The following is a 15,529-nucleotide window of genomic DNA, read 5'->3' as shown; positions in this document are numbered from 1 at the left end:
AAGAGGCAAGTGCAGAGCTTTACTGAATATAGCACAGTCTGATTCTTATCGGGTTCTATTAAACGCTGCACTGTCCATCTGCCTAGTAACAAAATTCATATTGCATATCTATAGGTGTTGCACAATGCAAAGAATGAATGCAATGTGTAACGTAGACCTGGTGACAACTAAGAATGACTCAGTTATTGTCAGTTAAAGTGTCTTTAAGGACACGTCCCTATTATTCAAAACTGACATGTGACTTTATATGGCAATAAGCTTTATACACTTTAATTTGCCCAAATGATTTTGCGGCTAAGGTCCCACATATCGTCCCGCAGCAAAAGTACGGTAAGGAAAAAACCACGGATGCAACACATCGTCATTTATCCACAGCAGCACTTTTCACAGAAATTCGCAGAGGTTTCCTCTGTGGACTTTCTGCTTCAATTATACCTAGAGGGAACCCACCAGCATTCACGTAGGCATAATTGACATGTTGCGATTTCCATAAACATGTATTTTACCGCTGTGTGGGGATGGGATTTGTTAGAATCTCATCCACTGCACAGTGATTGTAAAACACAACTTTTTTTTCCGCGGTGTTTATACCACATGAGTCCCCTGCATGAGACAGGTTTTTTTCATGACACATTGGACTTCATGTTAGTGGTACACATTGTTCAATATTTTTTGTATTTATTTATGAAAAAATAGGAAATTTGTTGTAAATTTCGAAAAATTTTCAAAATGCTAAATGCTCTGCTCATTTTTGCGGGCGCAAAATTATGAGCGCAAAATTACACGCCGTATACGATCGTAACCCCCATTGAAATCAATGGGATCTTTTTTGAGCGCGCAAACTCTGACACGTGTATGCATGCCAGATTGCGCGCCAGTTTACTCCGTGTTAATTCCCCCTTAGGGAGTCTTATTTTACACGTGTAAATTTACACTCCAAAATACACGCCATTTTACTCCGTGTGAACTGGCCTTAACTGTGATTTTCCAGATTTACAAGAAAATTTCCAGACCTAATCTATTAGGGGCCACTTCAGTTCTCAAGGGGATTTTAAAGGCCGTTATAAAATTACAAATCTCCCCCCTCCCCATAAAATACCCCATTTTCAAAACTGCAACACTCAAATAATTCAGAACAGCATTAACCCTTTAGGCATTTCACAGGAAGTAAAATAATATTAGAGTTCATTTAGCCCTAAAATTCACCTAGTCACAAGTGGTTAAAGGAGAAAATGCATCTCAGAGCCCCTAAAGAACCAGTACATTGAGTTCCTCCCCCAATGACCTCATATTGGAATCTGAACCCCTCAAGGAGGTTATCAAGGTGAGAAGTTTGACCCCCACAGCTGTTTCACAGATTTTATTAACATTTGGACATGTATAAAAAATTATTAGAACATCACTTTACCCCCAAAGTTTTCATTTTTACAAAAGTTAAAAGTAGAAAAAGCCCCCCACAGGTTGTTAAACAATTTGTTAATCATAAGTAAGGAAACACTGCTATACAGACACATGGTTGGGATCAGAATGGAAAGAGCAGTTTTGGAGGGCAGAGTTTTCTCTGTTGGGTGCCATGTCACATTTGAAGAGCCCCTAAAGTATTAGTACAGTGGAAACCCCCAAAAAGTAACCCCGTTTTGGAAGCTATATCCCTCACAGAATATATCAAGGGGTTATATTGAGCCATTTGATCCCATGGCTGTCTCACAAATTTTATTAGCATTGGAAAATGAAAATAATTTTTTTATTTTCAAATAAATGTCCATTTAACCCCAAATTTTTCATTTTCACTAGAAGTTAAACAAAAAAAAGCACATCACAGTTCATTACACAATTTCACTTAAACACCACAATACCCCATATGTGGTCATAAATTGTTGTATGGGTATATGGAGGTGCTCAGAATAGAAAAAATGCTATTTGGCTTTTGTAGGGAAGTTTTTACAGGAATAATTTTCAGGTGCCACATTGCATTTGCAGAGCCCCTGTAGAGTACCAGTACAATGGCTATGACCCTCATATTGAAAAATGTGCCTCTAAAAGGATTTATCAAAAGGCATAGAGAGCATTCATTTTTCCAGATATAAATGTGCAGCCAATGGTGAAAAGTGAATATGTAAGCTGTGCAGAGTACATGGGCCCTGACTCACTATTGTGGTTTCGACTAGTCACTGGTGTAAACATGGCGCAGTGCAGCGCACCTCTGCTGCAATATGGCACATCTTGGGGCACATAGGTTGGGCTAAAATTTCACAACATGATCAACATGTCATAACAAAGGTTGCATGGCTTAAATGATGCCACAATGAGCCAAGAAAGTCAGCCTAGTCAGTCTAAAGATATGTCAAATGTATCATCCCACATCAGTCACTGGTATATTTTCAGACTAAATCTAGGGCGTATCATGACGTACACTCACAGCTTATACATTCCCCTCCTGCCGCAGTCAGTTGTGCACTAAAGATATGGTGATTTGGGGGGGGGGGGGTTTCCATCACTTGTAAAAGATATTTAAAAAAAAAAAAAATTCTGGTGATGTAAGGGCTTGTTGTTTACAGAATGATATGTATTTTGACATTTTGATTAAATTGTATTAACTCTTTTTTGGTCTATGAAAAAAACAAAACAATTATGGCATTGCTTTTCACCTTTTACCCTTTTTTGACATTCAATTTATAGCATAAGTAACATTTATCCTTTATTCTATGGATCAGTACAATTACAGCAATGACTAATTTATATATTTTTTTGTTTTATTCGTTACTAAATTTGTAGAATAAAATCAATCAGAAAGAAATCAAATGTTTTTGCATCGTCATCTTGGGGGAGGCGCAACTATTTAATTTTTCTGTTAACAGAGTTGGTTGAGGGGTTATTTTTTGTGGGACAAGATACACTTTTATTGGTACTGTTTTGGGGTACAAATGACTTTTTTTCCCCATAGTTTGAGAGGCAAGATGGCAAGAATTTTTTTTTTTTCTTCAGCAATTTTCTGGTTTGGTTTGAGCCTAGAACCCCAATGCTGTAATGCAGAAATTTTAGCAACAGTGTTGCCCATATATTTGTGCAATAAAGAAAGCTATTATAAACTATACGAAGAGTCTCCTTTGACTCTATGACTACCTAGTAAAGTTGTATAAAAAGCCAAATGACATAGCTTAAATGGACCATGTACACTTACCCATATTAAAAATTCCAGCAAATATAAACACACTTTATCCTTTAAAGTAGTTAAGTACAGTATCACAGTTCTCCATTTCCTTTCATTAGAGAATCACTGGAGTGTGCCATTGCTCTAGAAAAATCTGCACTCAAGCATCAGTTAACATGAACATGTTTTGTGAATATTTCCTCCCATTGTACAGTAGTATTTTCCATGTTGAATATAAGTCTTTGGTTTACAATGTATCACCATTTTTGCTGGTGACATCTCACTTTTTGTGCTTACATCTTGCACTGTGTTAATATAACCAAATGAATAATTGTATGTAGTATAGTATTATAGTATGTTGCACAATATATTACATATAGGATTAAAAACAAGGTAAACCTATTGTTACTGATATGCCCAAGTTCAGAACGAAAAAAATGAAGCAGCCGCAACTACAGTTCTATACAAAAACACTCTTCAATTAGGATCCAGACACATTTGATTGCGGAGTGCAGGGTGCTCAGTTACTGTTACATGAAACTGAGTGAAAACAAAGGCGGCACTCACCGAATTAAAAAGTAAGGGATCCTTTATTTAATGCAATAATACAGACATCTATGGCAGGATGCTGACACCACAGGGCAACGGGCCATTTCGCGCTACACATGCTTTCTTAAGCCTATTCACCTGACAGGGTATGTACAGACTGGATATGTAATGTTAGCTTTTCCATGTGTGAATGATACTTCACAAATACGATGGGATCAGAACCTTAACTGAGGGTCTCCCTCTCCCCCATTTATATATTTATTGAGGAACTTATTCCACCACTTATACATTCATCAACAGTATTAGATGGGTCCCTCAGTAGGTGCATTGGTGATGTGGGAAGAGTCCTCAGTAAATGTATGATTGGGAGGAGGGGGTCCCTCTGTAAATGTATGAGTGGAGGGGGTCTTAGTACATGTATGAGTGGTGGGGAGGGGTCCTTAGAACATGTATGGAAGGATAAAAGGGGGTCTCTCAGTGAATGTTTGACTGGGATGGAGAGAGCCTCAGTACATATAAGTGGTGGGACGGGGTCTCAGTAACTATGAATGGTGGGTAGGAAACTCTATAGATGTATGAATGTTGAGCGGAGAGGACCCTTACTCAGTTCAGAGTGTTCACAGATATTGGAAACTCAGTTAGTGTCTGGTGGTGTGTGTGTGTTGGGGGTCACATATACTGTTCAAAGTTCCCATTTTGTTTTCCGATTTTTTTACATTAGCTCCAGGCTTCTTCTATACAATAATAACATGAGATGCTAAAGCCAGTCTTCACTTGTGCTGCGCTTCTCTCCCTGTCTCCTGTCCCTCTCCTCCACAGTGCTGTGCTGAGTAAAGAGTGAAAACGCGCATAGCACTGACTGGCTTAGTGTTAGGCTTCATATCCGCTCTGCTCTTATACTGTACGTCAGCATGTAACCTGGAGAGCATTGAGTACTGTAGATAATGCAGGTGGTCAGAGAGCAGCCTCTCCTGTTTGTGAAGAGATGCAAAGTACCAGCTTCACCTCTAGGAGGCAGCAGTCAATTCCTGGGCCCATCAGAGGATTCTCCAGCCCTCTGATGGGCTAATGCGATGCTGCGGCACTCCGAGTGTCCAAGCCCTCACCAGTGACCTATATAAGTGCTTCACAACTAGGACCCATGACAATATACAAAAAACCCCCTCTATTTAGGATTCTGCCCCAAGTTTCAGGTCTATGCCGCAGATTAATTCTAATATTTTTAATGAAAATTTTGCTGATCTTTGTACTTCAATTCAAAGTTAAATACCATTCTTCATATCTATATTTCTGAAAGGATTAGCAAAGGTGCCCTGAGTTTAAACATTTCATATGAATAAATGTAAAAGTGGAAATGTAAAGCCCTACAATGAAAAGGTTAATTAACACAGAACAAACGTAGATAAGGCGCTGCCAATTCTACAAAATAATTGCATTATAAATGTCCTGAATAGCATTCAGATAAGGACACAGTAAATTCAGTCAAGTGTTTTCCATAAAATGGAACTATATAATAACTGGTGGAGACGGCTTGATCTTTAACTCTGATCAACTTTGCAATCAGTATCTCTGTGACCAAATTAGCGTGAAGCATGTTGATGGCTTTGTTTCTAAAGGAATGCGGGCCGCATAAATATTCAAGAAGGGAAAATGCAAGTCACAATATGCAACTTCAGTCTCTATCATTTATCTGAAGTGAAATAGAGGGTGCTCAGCTAAGTGGTTACTATCCCGTGGGCAATACTGGATGAAGTGAAGTGCACTCATGAATAAAACATGCCGACTACATCTGCTCAGTGACTGATTTCCACAATGCACGCAAGTGCAAAAATACAGTCTATCTTACAGTCAAAGAGTCATTACTTGTCCACATGAGAATAAAACTTTTAAGGTTTTTTCTGTTCAAGCACATAAATAACCTCCTATGAAGTAAAACATCTGTTATATCCACATGATACAACATAAACAGTCACCAGAACCCTTGGCTCTCTGGAAAATAATTGATTTTATAACTGGCAAAACCAGTTAAACTCTCTGAACATAGAAAATTTCATCAACAATTTTCAATATAATAGGAAGGATTATCTTAACAGTTTACTAGTAATAGTGGAGACAGTTCTGTGGATGTTAAGACTGTCAGCGTTAAAGGGGTTGTCCCATCTCAAGGATCCTATCTATACTGGTAGCTTATGTAAATTGAAGCCTTTTTCTAAAGATATTGCCTCAGAAATTCTGCTTTGTTTGCCTGCTATGTGAATTTATTCCTCCCATTGTTCACACAGTGTTGCTATAACCATGGACCTACAGGACAAGTGACATCACTTACTCACTGCTTTTGCCGCAGGAGAATTGTTCAGCTATTTACAGTTTGCTGATAAAGCCTAGTCTGTTATCTCTCTATGTAAACACACAGTACAAGTCCATTCTGTACAAGCATCTGCATATTATCTGAGCTGCATAAGTGTTCTGTATCCCTCCAGAGGGAGAGAGAGGGAGAGAGATACAGGAAGTAAGAAGCAAATACTGCAGGCAGCCAGGTCGAAACACTGAGATGGGAAACTCCTTTAATAGTTGATCTGCTCACCATTATAAGACCATTCACACAAAGAAAACGCTCAAATTGATCAACCCCTATTAAGAATAGCAGGGCAGATGGCATACAAGGTAAATCTATCTCAGGGTTTCCTGTATAAACAGGAGATTTACCAATGGAGGGGGTATTTTTTTTTACTGGAGTACTTCTTACAGTTGGGAAGAGCAAAAAGTATCCAAAATAAGGATAATAAGTAAAAGTATGTACAGGAGACTATTTGACAGTAATAAATAAATACATTCAACTCCATCTTCGTCAGTTATGTTGTAAACCTCGAATAAACTGTAACCTCAGTTCCAAATACAAATAAAAAATTGGATGAAATGATGGATTGGGAAAAATTTCACATTTACAAATATCCAGGAAATCTCATACAACATAGAGTTAGAACTTCATTTTATTTACACAGTTAAAAATCTCCTTCATTCCTTCACACAACCATAGAATTCAAGTTTTGTAAGACTGCAGCCACCGCTAGTGTGGGCTTAGAACAACAGATATAAATGTAGCTTTATACATCTGTCTACAGTAAACTCCCCCTAGTGGTGGCTGTTTGAATCCAGAATTTTATAATTTTCTGCAAGAGTTGTTTAAAAGATAGCAGAAAATGTTAAGAAATTGTGACCTAGGGGATGATGTAAAACTTTTTGCAATTAGTAGTTGCAGTAGCAGCATCCTCTGGGTTGTAATGCAACTCAATTTACATATCTTAGTGATGGAGTTGTAGAGCGACATGGTGATCTTTAGTCACATGATAGTAGTCATGGTCAATGTCGCCATATAGCGATATAGTCACCTAGCCTTTCTTTCAGTTGGATTGCTTGGTCCTTTAAGTGACCCAATGACGCAGCACTAATATCAAGGGGCCCACTATAAGCCCCATGAAAGTTAATTGTGCCCCCACAAGTTGATAGTGCTCTTTTTATTTTTCCATCATCAGAGCTGTGTGAGGATTTGTGGGGGTTTTCTTTTGTGGGAACACATGTTGTTTTTATTGGTACCACTTTGGGTTATATGTTACTTTTTCATACTTTTTTTTGGAGGCAAAGCAACCATGAACCATGCAGCATAAATTCTCTTTTTGTTTTATATCATAGGTTGTTATATATGCATCAATACCACATGTTTTATTATTATTATTGTTTATTTTTATTATTTTTTTTTTTAATGTACATTGTGAGCCCCACATAGAGCTCACAATGTACATTTTTCCCTATCAGTATGTCTTTGGGATGGAAATCCATACAAACACGGAGAGAACATAAAAACTCTTTGCAGATGGTTTTTTGCTCTTGGGGGGATTTGAACATCAGGACTCCAACACTGCAGTGCTAACCACTGAGCCACCGTGTAGCCCCTATTATTATTACTTTTCTGTAGGAAAAATATTGGAAAAATTACTATTTATTTTATTTTTTATACTTATCAATTTGTTCTTTTTTTTACATTTACACTTAATCCCATGCTTGGACTTGATGCGATTGCTACTATAAAACATGGAAATCCAACTGTATTACAGTATGCAAAGTGAAAGTGAAAGGCTCACTGTAAAAGTGGCCACAAGAAAAGATATATAGAGATGCTTGTGAGGGTTATATGGAGGTCTTCAGTAGACCATCATCAATGTGGCAACCCATCAATACCCTGTTTTTATTGGTATCATTATGGAACATGACTTTTTGATCAAGAAAAAAGTGAAAATGATTGAAACCCCCCGTAGGTATCTTAGTCACTTCTGATCAAGGGCATGTGAAGCAATAAGTGCCTGACACTGATGCTGGGTCTCTGCAAGCACAATGTTTAAATATCCAATATTCACCATGTTTTCAATGTGGATGTTAGGAATGAGTTAAACTGCAGCTTGTAGACTTCCCAGAAAGGTCAGCTTGTGGTAGTTATTATCATCATCATCATGGTCATCACAATCATCTTCAGCATCCTCATCTTGTATGTATTAACCTGAATGGAGCTCTGCATGGTTGTTCTATTGCCGCAAACTCTGGAAACATCACAATTAGCAGGAATATGTTTAGCTCAGATGAATAGCTGCTTTAAGCACATCTAATTTATATATTATTAAAAAGGATTGTTTCTGAGGACCCAAGAGGAACGTTTAGTTTTCATTATTAATGCCTATGTGCTGGTGTTCATTTGTAGTCACTGAGCTATTTGCAGATTCTTGGACTGAGCCAGCTTGTCATGAATATTTACCCATTTTAGTTCATCAGCTCTTTTCCAACTATTCCTTTCTAGAATGGGGTAAGAAGTTACTTTGTGTTAAATATACCTACTGTATATGTATACGATATGGTGTAGTGCTGCTAGACAAAAGGCAAACAACCTAATACTTAAGTTATGCAGAATTTGTTTTTTTTGCATTGTTCAAAGAACACAGACATCTTTGCAACTTCAGTATGTAACCAACAAGTATGCAATGTATAGAAATAAAAAATTATGAATCTCAATTCATATATGGCATTTTTCTGCCTAAAATTGCAACATTTTATTTATTTATTTATTTATTTATTTCTCTTAGGGGGCGTTCACATTACCACCACTGTCCGCCCCAGGGTTTCTGTCACTCCTTTGTTTAGGCTGCATATACTAATAATCTAGCATAGCGTCCATGCAGTTATTTTTCTTGCAGTTATTTATGTATCAGTGCAGGCAACATTAAACACTAAATTTTGGAAACTATCATTCACAAATTTTTTCTTGCAGTTCCAGTTCATACTAGATAGGGCACATTTACAAGTAAATTTATCATGCTGTCATCCTCACGGTTATTTTTCTTGTAGTTTTGTCACGTTTCAGCCAGCCAGTGTAGGCTATGTTCATTTAGGAAGCCGTCGTCCACACATTTATTTCTTGCAGTGCCAGTTAGCAACATTTAGGGTGTATTCACAAGGAAATGGATCATAATGTCATCCACACAGTTATATTTCGTATAGTTACATCATATGCCAGCCAATGTAGGCAATGTTACTGATAACATTTTGGAAGCCATAATCCACATATTTCTTTCTTTCAGTGCCAGTTGTAGTAGCTTGCGACAGTATTCATACCCCGTGAACTTTTTCACATTTTGTCATCTTACAACCACAAACTTAAATGTATTTTATTGAGATTTTAAATGATAACCAACACAAAGTAGCCGATAATTGTGAAGTGGAAGGAAAATGATACATAGTTTTAAACATTATAATCAGATAAAATTCAGAAAAGTGTGACAAGCAAAAGTATTCAGCCCCCCATAGCAATACTTTGTAGAGACATCTTTCACTGCAATTACAGCTGCAAGTCTTTTGGGGTCTGTCTCTACCAGCTTTGACCATCTAGAGACTGAGCTTTTTGCCCATTCTTCATTGCAAAATAGCTCAAACTCAGCCAGATTGGATGGAGAGCAATCTTCATTTCTTGCTATACATTTTAACAAAATGTATAATAGGAACTAGAGATGGACAAACCCCTAAGGTTTATATTTGTTTTGGGCTTGGGTGACTCAGGTCCCAGATTAATTTCAGGCTGAAAACATATTGTATAACATTGTTAGGGCTCATAGGAACTTATTTCTAGCACTTTAAGGCAAACATACCCAAATTTACATCAAAGTAAAAGTTAAATTACAGTATTATACTCTGGGTTTTCTTCAGATCCCAGAGAATAATAAGTGGAGGCACAGGAGCCATACTGTTCAACTTTCAAATGACAAAAAGAGGGATAAAATGTGCGTAGTGCACCATGGTAAATTTAGCTTCACCCATTTCTAAATGGACTCTGCCCATTTTTCTTTGTGCTCCCTACACAGTAAATTGCTCCTACAGTGAACCTAATATTATATGCCCCCACATTATAATGTTCTCCTCAAATTTACCCCGGAGTATAAAGTGTCTCTCCTGGTGCACCCACAGTTTAATGTCTCCCCTCCAGCTGCCCCAGTTTAATATCACCCTCCAACTGTCCCAGTTTAAACTGGGGGCAAATTGAGGGGCATAGTAAACTAGGACAGATAGAGAGGGACATTAAACTTTGGGGGCAGCTGGAAGGGGACATTAAACTGTGGGCAACTGGAGGAGGACATGTCATGCTGTTTTATACAGAACTGGAAAACCAACAGTGCGTCGAATTCAGCTGTTGACCTACCCGTTGTGTGCCCCAGGGCTGGAGATATCAGTGCTGTTAATTTCTGGAATGGGGGGGTGTTCAGCAAAGCTCAGTGTCATCGGTGGGAGTAAGGAACACCCTTTCTGTCAGTAAAGTCTATGTACGAGTACTGTCAGGGGAGGAGTTTTCCTCACAGTCCAGCGATGATACTAGACTAGACTACTTCTGACAGTGGGAGAGATCAGTGCTGAAATTAATACAAATACCTCCAGCCCCAAGACATTGCCCCCCAGTTTAATGTCCCTCTCATATGCCACCTCCAGTTTATTGCCACCCCTCCATCTGCCTCCACAGTTTAATGTCCTTCTTCATCTGCCAAAGTTTAAGATAAAAAACGCTGTTACTCACCTCTCCCCGCTCCCCTACTGTGTGATCTGCAGTCTCTTGTCTCGGAGTGTTCAGGGAGCTGCAAACATGATGTGAATGATGTCATGACATGGCGCCTACAGTTCCTGGAGCTGAGATGGAGCACATATGGGGCACAGTGGTGAGACAGGAGCTTTCCATTCCTGCTTCACCACTGTATTCAACTCATCTGAGTCCACTCCAGACACAGATGAGTTGAATTCAGGACATACCTCCTGCCGACCGAACACAGAATCCAGTTGGGATGTATGGAGATGTAAAAAATAAATAAAACATTCATACTTGCCTTCCCTTAAGACCACGTGCACATGACTGTAGAAGATTTACTCTGCGCAAAAAAAAACATTCATTCATTCAAGTCCACATTCATTCAGTATGTCATCCACAGTCATCAGACAAAATAGGACATGCATCATGATTTGTTTCACACTTATCAAAAAACCTGGATCCACAATTGTGGATCAAAAGTATGGTCGTGTGCAGAAGGCCTAACCCTTTTGGACCTCTTGTGCACCACAGGAATTAAGGTACATTGTCTTTTTTATGCTGGCAATTAGCCAGAATCCCATCCACTTTGTAGGTACTGCGAAACACCATGGTTTTTGCCGAAGCATTTTTGCAACGTGGGGTCCCAGCCTAGCACACATTTCTTCTTTCAATACTGCCAGGTTGGTACACCATCTGCTACCAGAGAGACAGTGTAGTAGGGGGATTGTCACTCGGAATCAAATGGATCACTAACTAGGAACAAAACTAAGTGTTGCTCCTAGTTAGTGATCCTGCTACCAGAAATGAATCATTTGGCGTGGCTTTTTCCTTTTCAATAATTTCTAATTTTAAAAACAAAAACATTTTTTTTGTTTTTTTCTTTTCAACCAGACACATTACCACAGGTTTTATTTCAAAGTAACAGACCTGTTGCAAAAGTCCACAAAAACAGTTAATACAACCAATGTTTGTATATGGATAAAAACATGGCACTTTCCATAAAGGGGCTAATTTTTGGAGTGCTTTCAATTTTAAAAACAGTTGAAAAACCAACAGCTTTTCCCATTGCCATGCACATTACTGTCACTTTGATATTTTTTTGGCTATGTTTTCCTTAGAGAGCTAGAAATACAGACCTAGGAGCCCAGGAAGTCATACACTATGTTTTAAGTCAATTTGAAGTCAGATTTGATACAAATGTATTCATACTGGAGCAAATCATGGGACTGTCAGAACCCAACACAAAACAAATCTTCAGAGGTTCGCCAATCGCTAGTCATGACATTAACCTTTTCCCGCTGCAGACAATTTTTGATTTTCATTTTTTAATCCCTGCCTTCCAAAAGCCATAACTTTTTTACTTTTCGGTTCACAAAGCTGCATCTCAATTTCTACAAGACAAATTGTACTTCACAGTGGTACTATTTAATATTCCGTACGAAGTACTGGGAAGCTAGAAAAAAATTCTGAATGGGAGGCACGCCTTTCTTACGAGCTTTGGTTTTACAACATTCACAGAGCAATCAAAATGACATGTCACCTGTGTTCTATGGGTCGGAACGATTACTGTAATGGCAAATTTATATTTTTTTTATGTTTTAACACTTTTTTTTGCAGGACAAGATGCCATTTTAATTTATACCATTTTAGGCAATGTCTATTGTTTTGATCACTTTTTATCTAAATTTTTATGAGAGGTGAAGCAACAAAAGAACAGCCGTTCAACTGTTTTGATTTTTTTGTATAGGAAAAATATTTTTTTAAGTTTGTAGACCAGGCATTTTCAGATACAGGGATAACTACTGTTTATTTGTTTTGCTTATTTATTTATTTATTTATTTATTTATTTATTTATTCATTTTGATATTATGATTTGAAGTTTTACTTCTTTTTAATTTTTTTAATTTTTTTTTTTTACTTTTATTTGTAGACCTCCTACGGATTTTGAACCCCTGGGGGTCTGATCACTAGTGCAATATACTGCACTGCTAATTGCGGAAATTTCTATCCTTGTATTACAGGCTGTCTTGGGATTGTATTTGACACTGATCTCCCTTCACCACACATATTCAGACACTTGCACACTCTTGTCTCCTGTACCTAAAAGACATCTCTAGAATTCAATCTTTTGTAAGGGTCCATTCACACAGAGGAAAATGGTAAGGAATTTGGTGTGGAATTTCAGCGGAGAAAAAAAAAGCCTCCCATTGACTTCAATGGGTTCTTTTTTCTGCTAGCTGCAAAAGGAACCCATTGAAGTCAATGGAAGGCTTATTTTTAGTACTGAAATTCAGTACCAAGTTCAGCGCCATTTTCTTCTGTGTGAATGGACCCTAAGAAGGCTTTTCGTTACCTGTATACCCCCTTTAACAAGTCTTGCGACATGACGTACGTTATAAGCCAAAACAAATCTTCTCCATAAAGATAACACATCACTAGAGACAGCTTTCTTCCTCCTGCATGAGAGCTAATCTTTTTTCCAAGAAGAATTGCCTAATCTATAAGACTCCTTATACCTGCACCTGCAAACTCCAAATAGTTAACTCCATGCTGATGAAGTATACTGAGAGTAAGTTAAAAATAAAAGTAAACAGATGCTATGCAAATGACAAAGAATGAGCATAGTTAAAATAAATGAAGACAGGATAGGTGTGAGGTGTATGGTGGCTGCACCTGACAAGTAGGACAGATGTGACAAGGATTCACAGATTTCTTGCTTAATTTAATAGCACACAATTTTCAAACCGTAATTATATAGAAATTTTCACACAAAAAGACAAAAAGTTTTTGTTGACAGGTATTTGCTATGTAACTATTTCATAAAAATCCTTATTTTTATAGAAATTTTAGCATTGATACTTCTAGTAAATACTCAGAACCTTAGGGGTAGTTCACACGGAGCAAACGCACGCTCATTTTGGCAAAATACACGTGTAAAAAATACACGTGTAAAAATAAGACTCCCATTGACATCAATGACCTTTTTTTTTTACACGTGTAAAAAACACGTCAAAATACACATAAAATACACGTCACAATACACGTGTAAAATGTCATTGAAGTCAATGAGAGTCTTATTTTTACACGTGTATTTTGACAAAATACACGCACTTTTACTCCGTGTGAACAGGGCCTTACATTGCATTCCAACAGAGCTCCAGCAAAATTCGACTGGAGGAACCACAACACACCCAGCCTACAGGTTGTCTGATTTTAGATGAATAGAGGCTTAACAGACTTTCTGCTTCTATTATACCTATATGGAAAACGCCAGGGTTGCCATAGTCATAATTGACAATTTCACTTTTTAATTGCAGATTTTGAATTTATGGTTTAACTAAATATTACTAACACATAACTCCGGTGTCTTATGTGCATTTTAACCCTTTAGCAATCTAACAGATTTGTGCCTTAAGTCAGTAAAGTTTTATCCCTCCAATCCCTCGTTCATAACTTTTTACATTTTAATTCAATGTAGCTATACGAGACCTTGTATTTTATTGGTGCATGTTTGATCAGTTTTTATTACTTTTAGTTTTTTAGAGGTGAGATGATCAGAAAACATCATTTCTGACATGTCAATATTAAGGTTTATGACATTTATCATATAGAATAAATATCATACTGATTTTATTTTAGAAGTTGTTACGGATGTGGTGATACCAAATGTGTTTTTTTTTCATCAACAATGGGTGAAAAAGTCTATTTTTTTATTTATTTTTTTTAATAGCAAGAATACTTCTGATATCATGAACAAAAGTCCATTGCTATCCCCTGTCCTGGGGTTACCTGAAGTGACAGGGACAGGAAAATAATCAAATCATGTTCTGCCTGATTAGATACAAGTATATGCAATTCTTCTTTAACCAGCGATATCTCTAAATCTATGAGGGCTATAGGTACAATCTTGTCTTATTGTAAAGCCAATATGCCTGCCTTTAATATAAGACCAAGATCATGCATCAACCCCTCCAGCTCCAGGCTTAGAGCCATTTAAAGTGACAGTGACCCTGTACTTGTCCTGCTCTGGGGTGAACTGTAATGCACTTTACTGAGGCCCCAAGCAGGGCTTGGTCAGAACTGTAAGAGAATTAAATTGGTGAGTTTTTTTTTCTAGAAAAATAACAACAAACTCTTAAGCATTTTGAGACCTGTAGATTTAATAAAGTTCCAGTGAAGTATAAAATCAGAGTTGAAGAACCCAACAGGTTCCTTAATCTTTGACAAACAGGAGAAGATCCATAAAGCATAAAATAAAGTCCAATGTGTTTCTTCTGTGTCCATTCCTGCGTATGGGTCAGGAAATTGCATGTGTGGTTGTATCGCCCTGTACAGCAGATGCCACCAGTTATATAGTGATCTCAATTTGTGCGTCTTGAGTGCATTTGTAGTCTCCTGATGAACCTGATGACAGGGCAAATACATTGACTGGACTCCCACATGTGTTCATGATATTGGGACATACAGAGCATAACAATGTCAAGTTGAAGGGAAGGTAGTCCTTTAGTTTTAGGCCACGGCCCCATGGGATGTAAACGCCGCGATTTGCCCACAGCAGAGACACTGCGGGAAAAATTGCGGCGTTTTACAGTGCAAGCAAAGGGGATGGGATTCATGCGGCTTTGCAAATCGCAGTATGTCAATTATATCTACGGAAACGCCGGCGGCTTTCCCATAGATATAATTGTGTTATATAATATAAGTGTGCTGTCTGTCCC

This window comes from Leptodactylus fuscus, chromosome 2 (assembly GCF_031893055.1).
Source record: "Leptodactylus fuscus isolate aLepFus1 chromosome 2, aLepFus1.hap2, whole genome shotgun sequence".
NCBI lineage: Eukaryota > Metazoa > Chordata > Amphibia > Anura > Leptodactylidae > Leptodactylus > Leptodactylus fuscus.
This window is presented reverse-complemented; position numbering follows the sequence as displayed.